The sequence below is a fragment of the Coptis chinensis genome, chromosome 1 (assembly GCF_015680905.1).
Source record: "Coptis chinensis isolate HL-2020 chromosome 1, ASM1568090v1, whole genome shotgun sequence".
Lineage (NCBI taxonomy): Eukaryota > Viridiplantae > Streptophyta > Magnoliopsida > Ranunculales > Ranunculaceae > Coptis > Coptis chinensis.
Genome location: NC_141456.1, coordinates 67,858,928 through 67,871,890, shown reverse-complemented (window position 1 = coordinate 67,871,890; position 12,963 = coordinate 67,858,928). Strand labels below are relative to the sequence as shown.

The 12,963-nt window shown below is 43.6% G+C and overlaps 1 pseudogene; it reads left to right on the top strand.

The window, feature by feature from the left end:
- The first annotated feature begins 139 nt into the window (after nt 1-139).
- On the top strand, nt 140-562 carry LOC147525040 (ras-related protein RAB1BV pseudogene; annotated as a pseudogene).
- The last annotated feature ends 12,401 nt before the right edge of the window (nt 563-12,963 follow it).

Here is a 12,963-nt window from a genome sequence, read left to right as displayed (position 1 = left end):
TAGAGCGTCTTCTATTAGGAGATCAGGGTGTACACAAGAATTCGATTCCCCAGTGCTTATTATATGATTATGAAGGATTTCATTTAGATGGAGCCGTTTCTTATGTGATAGTGCGTACTAAGCTTGGTGGAAAATCGGTATGACTGAACATCAGGACATTGTCTGTTTATCAATTTCCAATAAAGTACTCTACCAGGAAGCATTATGTATTTGGCTCGTGTATGACATTACAAGCAAGTCATCTTTCAACAACATTAAGAACTGGATACAAGATATTGAATCTTGTGCTCGTGACAATGTGTATAAGATGCTGGTAGGAAACAAGACTAGCAACTTTTTCTCAAGAAGGGATGTGCCTTCTTCCAAGGGCCAGACACTTGTCGATGAGCATGGCATGAAGTTTTACCATACTGGCGGCTCGTCTAATTATGAAGTGCAAAATGTTCTCTTTACAGTCATGTCAGATATAGACCAAAGGCTTCTTGGGGCTGAGAAGGAGAACAATTTTCACCCCCTCCAAATCAGTTTTTATATGATGTCAACACCAGAGGGATTTCTTTGACACTCTCTAGTGCCTCTGATGAAAGGTATGATCACTAGCTATTTGATTTTTCTTTGACAAAATTAGCGAAATGATACTGGTACTAAAGCGTATTTCACAATTTGGTAACCAAACCATTTTTTTTTACTATTTAGATACTTTTGATTTGATGTGTGTTTCCCTCTAAATTCAGCTGATGTTCCCTAACGACATACTAATGTGGCCAAACGGATTTCAAATTCCCTCCCCCGCCTAAAAAAACAAAATAAAAATCTATTCTCAAGTTTCTAAATCTTGGAAAGTTTCCTCATCTGTAATAATCAATTCTATGATGAAAGTAAACTGAAATACGTTATAACTTTCAAATCCTAACCGACTTATACCAAGTTTTTTATTTTATGTTTTTCTTTTTTTTGGCTCTATCAATCGAATTTGAATGGACACATGGTGGGGGATCAAATTGTAAAAAAAATTCATTAGTTTAACGTCACAATTACGAATGACTTTTTTGTGTACAAAATTGAGAAATACGAAATAATCAGAGTACTATTTAGCAATTTAGGGGTCGTTTGTTTTTCTGAGCCTATGAATGCTGAATGCTGAATGCTGAATGGCTCATCCTCTGAATGCTAAATGCTGATTCTTTGAATTCTAAAAACATGTTTGTTTTCCTGTTAGAATAACGGCTCAAGGTCAATATAAATCATTCGGACAATTTTACTCATGCTATCTATTTTAAACACTAACTTGATTTCTTGTTAAACAAAATATATATTATATTTGAGGAGAAGAGATGGATTATCAAAAAAAATAAATGATAAATAAATTTATTTAAAATATGCTTTCACAAATATATTTTAACGGTTTATTTTCATATTTTGTTTATTTTCATAATATATATATATGTAATTCTATTTTTAACAAAGTGGATATCATTCACCAAAAAAAAAAAAAAACCCATTTGCCAACATCAAATTTTGAAGAACCTATTTTGAAACCATAAAAGTTAAGGTAGGAAAGTAGATGGGTTCTTAAGATTGGGTTCTTAAAAAAAGACAAGAAGAGACTTTTTTTGTTTCAAGTATTAGAATTCAAAGATTCTTTTGGTGTGTCAATGCTAAAAGTACCACTTAATGCTTAAACTACTTAAAAAAACAAACAAGTTTTGAGCCTCCTGAATGCTTAAAACTTAAGTTTAAGAGGCTCTGAATGCTGAATTCAAAAAAAACAAACAACCCCTTAGTCTCGCGGTATTGCATGGATACGTACACAGGCCCTTTAACGAGATTAGGTCTTCCTATAGGCTATATTAAACTGGTGTGGTTCAGCTGGGATCTCTCATGCAAAGACGTTTCTCAATTTGCCATCGTGAGATCCCCATTTGAACGATATACTTTTGTTTCCTTATTATTCCAGCTTTACGTGTCTAAAGTTCTCAATGCTTTCTCAACAGATTGATGAAAAACTGATCGAGTTGAACATCGAAAGTCTTCGGCAAAGGCTTCATGATAACATTTATTTTACGTATTCTAACTATCTATGCGTAAACACAAATAATTAAAATACGTAAATACGTGTTTATATCAATATTCCTACTCTCAATAATGAAGTAATATCAGAGAGTCAGGATTCGTTCCACTCTTAAACCTTCAAGACTTAAATAAAATTCAACTACTCGACACAAGGAACAATGGTGAGAGTAATGTGTTATATGAAATATCTATTCTATGATTATACTACGGATTCAATTTATACTAACAAGATAATGATAATTCAACTACGAAATACTAACTGACTCTATGATAAGGAATTAGGGGATTGATTCCTACTTTAACTCTACTTAATCTACTAACCAAGAACTAGTCACTCTAAAATTGAAATGCTATCGCATAACAATTGGTAAATCTAATCCCTAACTATTCATGGCAATCTCTACCAAGTAATAACTAGCATGTGAAGCATTAAACCCATTCTCATGGTGAACTAATTACTTTTAGAATTGAATAGATTATCAGGACAAATTCTAAGCTAACAAAATCAAGTTTTCTTCAAGGCTTCCTCAACCCCTCTAATGGAGGGTTAGCCTAGAGTCATTAAACTATCATTTCTCATGGAATCTAAACAAGACATAATATAAAGATTTGAACTTTACTTGTTTAAACTCAATTCGAAACTACTCATGCAATAATTGAATTAAACTAATAATGACAAATAAGTAAATCTAAGGATTTAAGCTAATAAATAAATGAAAATGAAACTAGATTATGGAGAACTAATTAACTTTATTTATATAATGAATAGCAATAACAATAATTTAATACTAAATTTAAGGCAAGAATAAAAACTAATTAATTAATGTAAAACTAGATCTAGAACTAAGGTTTAATGGCTACTTTTCTTATCCTAACCTAATTTATTTTCTAAGCTAACTATCTACCATTAACAAAGAGCTAAGCTTTGGTTTTTATATGTTCAGATCCAAAAATCGTGCATGGGCTTGGATCCATGTTTTGGGCCAGAGAATCAGGCCCAAAACCCAATTCTTTCAGTCCAAAAAGGCCTCTTCAGCTACAGTTGACTTCGACAGACTTTTTGTCCACTTTTTCTCCTCTGATTGGGCCAAGGCTTCGACCATTGGAGATCTCTTTCCGAGCCGGTCGTTTTGACATAAGGTAGACCCAATTCCGAGGTTTGAGTCCAAAGATATGGTCTTCGGAAGTTCTGTTGACTTTGTGCACTGTTTCTGCCCGCGTGGACTTTGACTTTTCATCTTTTGACCGGGCTTTACAGAGGCTTTGTCTTCTTGGAAATTGGCCTTTAATCACAGAACTCCTTAGCAACCGACCTTTGCTCCTTTATCTCGCTAAAGTGGGCACATTTCTGCACATAATGGACTTTGAAGCCTGAAATGCATAAAAACACGTAATCAGTATTAACTCTTACTTATTATTCACATAATTGGTCTAAAAGTACGATTGTTAAGGAGTTAAAACTACAGTTTTGGGCTCTTATCACTTCACTATACAGATGATTACTCCAAAACATGTATGGGCGTTATGCTGGTGTATGACCTTACAAAAAAGTCCACTTTGAACAACGTTAGGGACTATGTAGGGGAGTGATATTCTCTATCCAACACGCGCATAACATGGTGGAAATGACACATCGACCTGTGGATCCAGGTCGCATCCATGAGCTAATAGAACGATACAGACAGGTCGCAGTAGCACACGAACTACGCTAGGAAAGTGACTCAGATACCCCTTCCAGAAGCAATCATGACTAAAGGTGTACTTGCACATATCTTGGCCGTCAGCCACTAGTCACGGCCGCAAGCTACTTATACAGACTGACACTCCACATCATTACAGCAGACCTATGAGGACAGTTCTCACATGTTACCCTGATTTCCACCCCTCGTTTGAGATACCCTTTACATGTGGAGGGCAAGGATACACTCTCGATATCTATAAATACCTCTCCTATGAACTACGCCAGACCTGATTCTACTCTCCCCACAAGAACCTAGAGTAAGATACGTAGGCAGTTCGCTCCCAAGACGAACTCGGTCCATCCAACAACCCATTCCAATCACCAATTGACTGTGTGTAAGGGAAAGCTAAATCACACATTTACATTGGCACCATCTGTGGTCTCGATTACTTGAGAAACCAAACCACTTCCAAACAAATCAGTAACCAAAACTCTCAAGCCCACGAAGCATGGCAAGCTTCGAAGCCCATCTCCACATGCTAGTAGGACAATTAGGCACAGTTAACGAGCAAATAGCTCAGCTCAGGCAGGAAAACATCACACTACGTGCACAAGTGGATACACAGAACCCACTAGGCGCCACTGCTGAGAACGACGTCATCAACGTCAGTCAATAGATCAACGAGCTGAGCCAAAGGCTCGACAAAAATGCAGTAAAGAAAGACTCCACCCTGATAGTGCAAAAGATGTTGAAAACCTACCGCGTATCTCCATTTGCTGCTGAGCTACTCCCCAAGATTTCTCCTTCATATTTTGTCCAACCACGGTTCCCAATGTACGATGGTCGTACACGTACATGCCCAGGTCAGCATATAGCTCGGTATGTTCAAAGTCTCGCACTCTACAGTGCATCAGAGTTCGACCACCTTCATTGCAGACTATTTCCTGCTAGTCTAAAAGATGGCCCACTCGACTGGTTCTTCTCCCTCGAGGCCGACTCGATAAAGAACTTCGAACCGCTCACCGACCTATTCGCAAGCCAATACGTCCATAACAAAAAAAGGCGATCTCAATTCACTCTTTCAGCTTACACTCGGCAAGGAGGAACCCTTCCGCTCCTTCTTAAGTCGGTTCAAAACCGAACTATTAGACATGGAGAGTGGCCTCAAAGAGTCATTCGCCGCAGTGGCTTTCACAAACGCCTGCCGCACCATGCAACATCAAGCTTCGCTAGGTCGCCCCGAAAGAACGGCCCGAACGCGTTGCCGAAATGCGCCGAGTCGATAGGTACAAAAGTTACAAGAAGGTTTGAAAAATCAGAACCAAGATGAAGAAGAAGTAAAAGAAGGAGAAGTTTACGAGGTATCATCATCCTCTAAAAAACGACCCCGACAACAAGGGCAGCCCCCCAAACTCAAAGCGAGCAATGACCGAGAATTCGCCGTACTCACTAGATCTCCTAGTTACATACTAGAGAAGATCAAACGAAATTACCTACTACCGACCGAGATCGGACAACCGGCGATCGCCTCGCCCACCCGCCCTATCAAGCGCTTTCCACCGAGCTAGGTGCCATGAGACCGATGTATGCTGGGGGCTAAAGTATTACTTGCAGGATCTCATAGAAGCCGGACACATCAAGCAATACACCAACATACCCGACGGCGACCTGCGCCACAAGCTCATGGCCCGCAGAGTACGAAGTAGATCCCCACCTCGACGTAACGATCAGAGGTCCCAAGGTCGCTCTCACAGCAGAAGACGTCTCCGAGACCGCTCTCGTCAAGATCGTCGCCAACCGTCAACAGGTCGGGAATAGGACAGAACCATTCACATGATCACACTTCAGGATGATTCTGTTTCCACATCTAGAGAGAAGAGAAGGCGCGTTGGCGCCCTTCATGAAGTTTACAACTTTTCTTCACAAGCCGCACCCGCACCACGCAGTTCAGGACGCAGGTCAGGAGATATCACCTTCTCGGAGGCCGACCTCAACAAGGTTTGCCTCCCGCACAACGACGCACTCGTGGTCCACGTCAAAATCAGTGATTGGAGCGTCAAGTGAGTTTTGATAGATCCTGGCAGCTCGTGCGATATTTTGTTCTACCATACCATCCAAGAGATGAACCTGCCAAATCGGTCTTCATAGACCCGATCGCGCCTCTCTTTGGATTCAATGGTTCCAGGGCAGACCCAATGGGAGACATCATACTCCCAGTAGAGAGCATCCCGCGCAAACAGAGCCAAGAGATCGCCCCGCCAGCTCTCATACCCGATTACCATCGCGAACAAACCATTCCAGCTTTCGTTTGTCACGTACCACGGTCACACGACTCGTTGTCGTAACCACAGAAGACACTCCAGCGCCTACAGCTACTACAGCTACTCACCAGACCAGCACAACATCTACAAAGTGCAATCCTCCAGAGAGCACTCAAACAGCACAGGTCTCAGCATCGACCGAAGAAAGGCAGCAAGTGAATCTGGGAACAGAAGACGACCCTAAACTCGTCTATGTCGGGGCTAACCTCGACCCCACACTTAAAGCTCATCTTGTAAACTTTTTGTCCATGAATAAAGATGTGTTCGCTTGGTCGTATATCGATGTACCTGGTATAGATCCTAGCGTTGCATGCCATAGATTAAACGTCAACCCTGGTGCCAAACCAGTTCGACAACGGCCTAGAAGATTGTCATTACGTTTTCAAAAAGCAGTGAACGACGAGGTCGACAAACTCAAGCAAGTCAGTTTCATACGGAAGGTCGATTACCCAGATTGGGTAGCAAACATTGTGGTGGTTCCGAAGAAGAACGGTATAGTCCGCCTGTGCGTCGACTTCACCAACGTCAACCAAGAAACACCTAAAGACAGCTTCCCACTACCTAGAATCGACCGACTAGTCGACCAGACTTGTGGGCACGAGCTGTTATCATTTATGGATGCATACAGTTGGTACAACCAAATACCACTCGCTGAGGAAGATCAGGAGAAGACCTTATTCATCACCGAGCAAGGAATTTATTGCTACAATGTTCTCCCGTTCGGACTCAAGAACACCGGGGCGACTTATCAATGACTGGTAACTGACATGTTCTAGGACATGTTAGGTGACACCATGGAGGTCTACATAGACGACATGGTCGTCAAAAGCAAAAAAAGCAGGAGACCACCTCACTCACCTTGAGCAAGCGTTCTCCAGATTACGCCAACCGGAATGAACCTGAACCCAGAGAAATGCCTCTTTGGAGCGTCCTCCAGAAAATTCTTAGGATATCAGGTCTCACAGCAAGGTATCGAAGCAAATCCAGACAAAATTCGGGCATTCTTAGACATGCCCGACCCACAAACAAAGAAACAGATACAAAAACTGTCAGGCATGGTCGCTGCACTCAACCGATTCATATCGAGAGCGTTAGACAAGTGTTGACCGTTCCTACAGATCCTAAAAAAAGGCGAGCAGTTCTCATGGAACAATCAATGTCACCAAGCATTCTCCACCCTCAAGGAATACCTCACAACACCTCCCGTCTTAGCCAAACCAACAGACGGAGAAACACTGGGGCTCTATCTGGCAGTATCAGACTTCGCAATCAGTTCGGTTCTCTTCACAAGTAAGACACTCACTCCAGCCGAGAAGAATTATTCCCACGTTAAAGAGCAATGCTTGCTTTATTATACTCGGCAAGAAAATTCAGACCTTACTTTCAAGCTCATCCAATCAGAATACTTAGCGACCTTCCATTGAAGCGGATCCTTCACAAAGAGAATAAGACTACTAGGATGGCGATATAGGTCGAAGAGCTGGGGGAGCACCACATGGACTTCGTCCCCTGCACGTCGTAGAAGGGCCAAGTCGTCGCAGATTTCCTAGCAGATTTTCCAGTCGACGACCCCAATTGGGAGCCAGAAGCAGAGGTCGCACCCACAAAAGCAAACAAAAAAACAGTCTGGTCCCTCTATGTTGATGGTTCCAGTAACCCAGGAGGCAGTGGTATCGAAATCATTTTAGTATCCCTCGAAGGAGCTATGATAGAAAAGGCAGTTCGCATAGACTTTGCAACCTCCAATAACGAAGCGGAGTACGAGGCATTAGTAATGGGGTTGCGTGCGGCAATCCAACTCGGTGTAAAGGAGCTCCAAATCTTTAGTGACTCGCAACTGGTCGTTCGCCAGGTCACAAAAGAGTACACTACCAACGAAGGTAACCTTTCCAAATACCTTAAAATTGTTAATGATTTACTTCCTTCTTTCAACAGAGCTACAGTACACCATTTTTTGCGTGACGAGAACTGTCACGTAGATAGCTTAGCATACCTAGCCACGCAGACACCGAACTGTGCCCCTAGACAACTGACCATTGAAGTGGTCGACCGACCAGCTTACCAAGCGGACCATGTCTAAGAAATCAGTGACCTGTGCCCACTCTCTGGAGACTAGATGAGTCAAACATGGATGCAACCTATTATATAATACATCCAACACGGTACGCTCCCAGATGAGCGTACCAAAGGCAGGAAGGTTCCGCACCAGGCACGTAGCTATTGTTTGGTAAATGACAGGTTATTTCGCAAATCTGCTGGGGGACCTCATCTGAGATGCATCGATCCGCAACAAGGTCGCTTAATTTTATTTGAGATTCATGAAGGAGAGTGTGGAAACCATGCTGGAGGTCGCTCATTGGCCCATAAAGCGATCTCCCAAGGATACTTCTGGCCCCGTATGCAGATCGATGCCAAAACATATGTCCTCAAGTGTGTCAAATGTCAAACATTTGGGCACAACATCATTCAGCCAGCCCGCAAACTGATCAACATCGCGAGCCCTTGGCCGTTCCACATGTGGGGCATGGACATAATGGGACCATTCATCCATCAGAAGAGCACCAGCTTCCGCTTTGTCCTGGCGGCCACATATTACTTCACTAAGTGGGTCGAAGCAGTTTCGTTGGCACACGTCAAAGAGTCACATGTCAGGAATTTCATTTGGACTCATATCATCACCAGATTTGGCTTACCACACACACTAGTGATGGACAACGGTTCCCAGTTCAAGGGCAAAACAGTCAAAGAGTTCCTAGCCAAGTGGAAGATCGTTCATACATTCTCCACTCCCCAGTACGCTCAAAGCAATGGACAGGCAGAGGCCAGCAATAAAGCCATTCTAAAGAACTTGAAGAAAAAGATCGAAAAGAACAAGAGCCAATGGCCAAACCAGCTCGAGAACATAGTATGGGCTCACCGCATCACCCGCTGCTCCAAAGACAGGCCCGAATCACCATTCTCCTTATGTTATGGCACGTAAGTCGTAATCCCCACCGAAATGACAATCACGCACAACTCGATCCAACTTGTCGAATCAGGTCATAATGACTCAGTACTAGCTCGAGAGGTCGATCTGCTGGAAGAGCGACGCGACCTAGCAGCTAGCAGAGTAACATCTTACCAACAGATCCTAAAGCGGTCCTACAACAAACGAGTACATCCTCGATCTTTTCAACCTGGAGATCTAGTCTTGAAAAAAACTCAAGATGATTCTAAACTAGCACCAACGTGGGCAGGCCCCTACATTGTGGAACGCGTCGTTGGCAATGGAGCGTACTGGATTAAAACCCAAGAGGGGAAGTTATTGCCACGGCCTTGGAACACGTACTTGTTAAAGAAGTTTTACCATTAGTTTCATAATGTTTTGTAATTTAGGTTTGCATTTGCTACAAATTCAAGTGCAAGATACTCAAGATTGTTATTATAATCTACGGTATTTACTCGCATCTCCAAGCCACGCCACTCGCACCGCAAGCACCATCAGTACATATGCACTGACAACAGGCTCATATCCTCTCCGAGTCTCGCTAGTCGTGGACCTATACTCCTAGGATCAACTCAGCGAAACGCCTCCGAGCAAAGACGCCCTCGGGGGCTACACGCCTCAAGCGAAGCGTAACGCCTCTCAGGGGCTTACAGGCTCATAGCCTCTCTGAGTCTCGCTAGTTGAGGACCTATACTCCTAGGATCAACTCAGCGAGAATGCTCTCAGGAGCAGCACGCCCTCAGGGGCTACACACGCTCTCAAGTGAGCAGAACGCTCTCAGGTGCTTACAGGCTCATAGCCTCTCCGAGTCTCGCTAAGTTGAGGACCTACACTCCTAGGAACAACTCCGCGAGAACGCTCTCAACGAGCAACACGCCCTCAGCTGCCCCTCACAGATGATCACCCCATGATTTGGTGGGCGTACCTATCGCTATAAACCAGAGCGTTCTGGTCAGGTTCATGGATCTCCAGACCGCTTACGGTTATCCCATATTTCTCTCTCAGATATGGGAACACCCTCAAAGCATGTCTATCCACAGCCCTAGGCGGCAGCCCGCTCGAAGACAACCTCTCACAGTGACCTGAAGTGCTAGCTTCAGCAACTACAGACGCAGATCGAGCCGCATCTTCCTCACTACTAGCCCCCTCAACCGCCTCATCTTCATCATCACCCTCAACCACCCCACACACAGACTCATCTTTCTCATCATCTTCGTCATCCCAGCCAAGAGAAACTTCACGGACCTCATTAGATCGAGTGTCATCGGAGTCAGACATTTTTCTCCTAACCCTAACGGGTCTAGCTACTAAGTAACTAACAGGGTATCCTAACAACTCTAGAACAGAGGCTAAGCAGAGGTTCAACAATGGCATAGAACTAACCTGAAGGATGATGCGGTAATGAAGTAGTGTCTACCAGACGAAGCAGCCAAATGAAGTTTCAAAAGAGCCAGCAAAATTTTTGAACAACCGCCCCTCCAGTTTCCAAGGCATCATGATTACACCCCAGCCCTAGCTGCCCACGACTTCCAACCAACTGTCCTGTCTTTTCACATCCCAAAAAAATGGGGCGGCACGTTTTTTCTCTGCAACTGCTCAGATCCTGTCATGTGCTGGACACGCGTCAAACGTTTGCACCCACCAGCTAGCATGGTTAACACGAGCCGCTCCTCACAGATCGTTGGAAATTTCCACCTCTAGTATGCTCCACGCGCGCGACCGATCTCTCTCAGCAAGTCATTTTCACAACCTACTGAGAGGGGGCTGTGTAGGGGAGTGATATTCTCTATCCAACACGCGCATAACATGGTGGAAATGACAGATCGACCTGTGGATCCAAGTCGCATCCATGAGCTAATAGAACGATACAGACAGGTCGCAGTAGCACGCGAACTACGCTAGGAAAGTGACTCAGATACCCCTTCCAGAAGCAATCATGACTAAAGGTGTACTTGCACATATCTTGGCCGTCAGCCACTGGTCACGGCCGCAAGCTACTTATACAGACTGACACTCCACATCATTACAGCAAACCTATGAGGATAGTTCTCACATGTTATCCTGATCTCCACCCCTCGTTTGAGATACCCTTTACACGTGGAGAGCAAGGATAAACTCTCGATATCTATAAATACCTCTCCTATGAACTACGCCAGACCTGATTCTACTTTCCCCACAAGAACCTAGAGTAAGATACGTAGGCAGTTCGCTCCCAAGACGAACTCAGTCCATCCAACAACCCATTCCAGTCCCCAATTGACTGTGTGTAAGGGAAAGCTAAATCACACCTTTACAGACTGGATTCGTAATGTTGAAGAGTATGCTATGAATGTATGTATGATACTGGTCAGAAATAAGGTTGACGTGGTTGAAACCAAAAGGGTTGTTTACTTCCGAGGGCCAGGCCCTGGCTAATGAGTATGGTATGGCGTCTATGAAGCACGGATACATCTGTATAGGTGAAGTATCTATGTCCGATACGTATCCGACATGGATACGCCTCGGATGCGTGTCGGATACGCGATTTAGAGTATCCGATTTTTTAATTAATTTGTTAATTTCCGATATGCGGGGGATACACGGGAATAGTAATCTCACAAAAAAAATTTGGAACTTGAACAAAAAAAAACAAGTGAAATAAAATCCAAGATAAAAAGAGATGCAAGAGAATAAAGATGAAGTGAATTAAGATGTACAAGATGACAAAGTTGAAGTTGGACAACTTGATTGACAAATCCATTGTATTGTTTTGAACTTTTTTGTTGACATTTGTTTGCAGTGTTATACACTTATACAAAGTTGCTGCTTAATGTGTTTGAATTGGTCATTTTATGAAGTCGAATGAATTTCTATTTTAATTTTAATTTGGTGAAAAATGCTCAATTACATAATATTTATATATATATATATATTATTCAAACGTATCCATGACGTATCTGTAAGAACCTAAACTAAGAAAACAAAGAAGATAAAAATAATTGTCAATTACAACAGTCAAGACCCAGATCTCTCTCTACTTTTTTTCCTCTCTTTTCACTCCTTTTTTCTCTCCTTTTCCGCCCCATTATTCTATCCACCTCCACTTCTTTATATACCCCTTCCTCCTTGATCTAGACCATCCATCCATTCCTCCATCTGACGGCCTTCCCTTTGTCGTACCTCGGCCACGTCTGCCCTTAGGGGTCCACGACACTGTCCCGCTGCTCCCCAACCTACCCACTTACCTTGCCTTGCCTCGTCCTATTTGACTTAGTCCTCTGGCATATAATGGGCCACTACAAATGCCCCTTCTCGACTTTGCGGTCATATTATTGGCCTGAGGTCGAGAACCTCCACCGTTCTATCTCTTTAGCATTGCATATCTGTCACTTTGGGACGCGTGTGATGGGACAGACACTCATCACGCGCGTATTTTTCTGGCGGCCCCTGGTTTCCAGTGCGTCCACGTGTCATCCTCTGGCTGGAGTCTTCGTTGATGCTTCGGTTTCCCCACTGCCCAAAATTACGGTTTTGCCCTCCACCTATTTAAACCCCTCTCCCTTCTTCTTCTTCCCTCACTTTCCCTTTTCTTCCTTTACTCAAACTCCCCATTTTTCCTCTCCTCCAACCTTCACCAGCGCACGCGTAGCTCCCTGTGGTGGTCTCCCCGGTGCTTTTCTTTCTCTTCGGCTGTCTTTTACGACTTCCCTATCTCCTTTTCGTCAGTGATCGGTACATTATCTTGATCCCTCTCTTTTTTAAGTGAACTATTTTCCCTTTCTCATTTTAAAATATTTCGATTCCTGGAGTCCGTTCATCTTCCTTCCGATGACGGACCGCGAATCTGGTGACTCTTCCTCTTCCCATTCAGCGGGCGTGTCTTCTTCCCCGCCCCCTGCTTCTACTGCCGTGCCCTCCACCT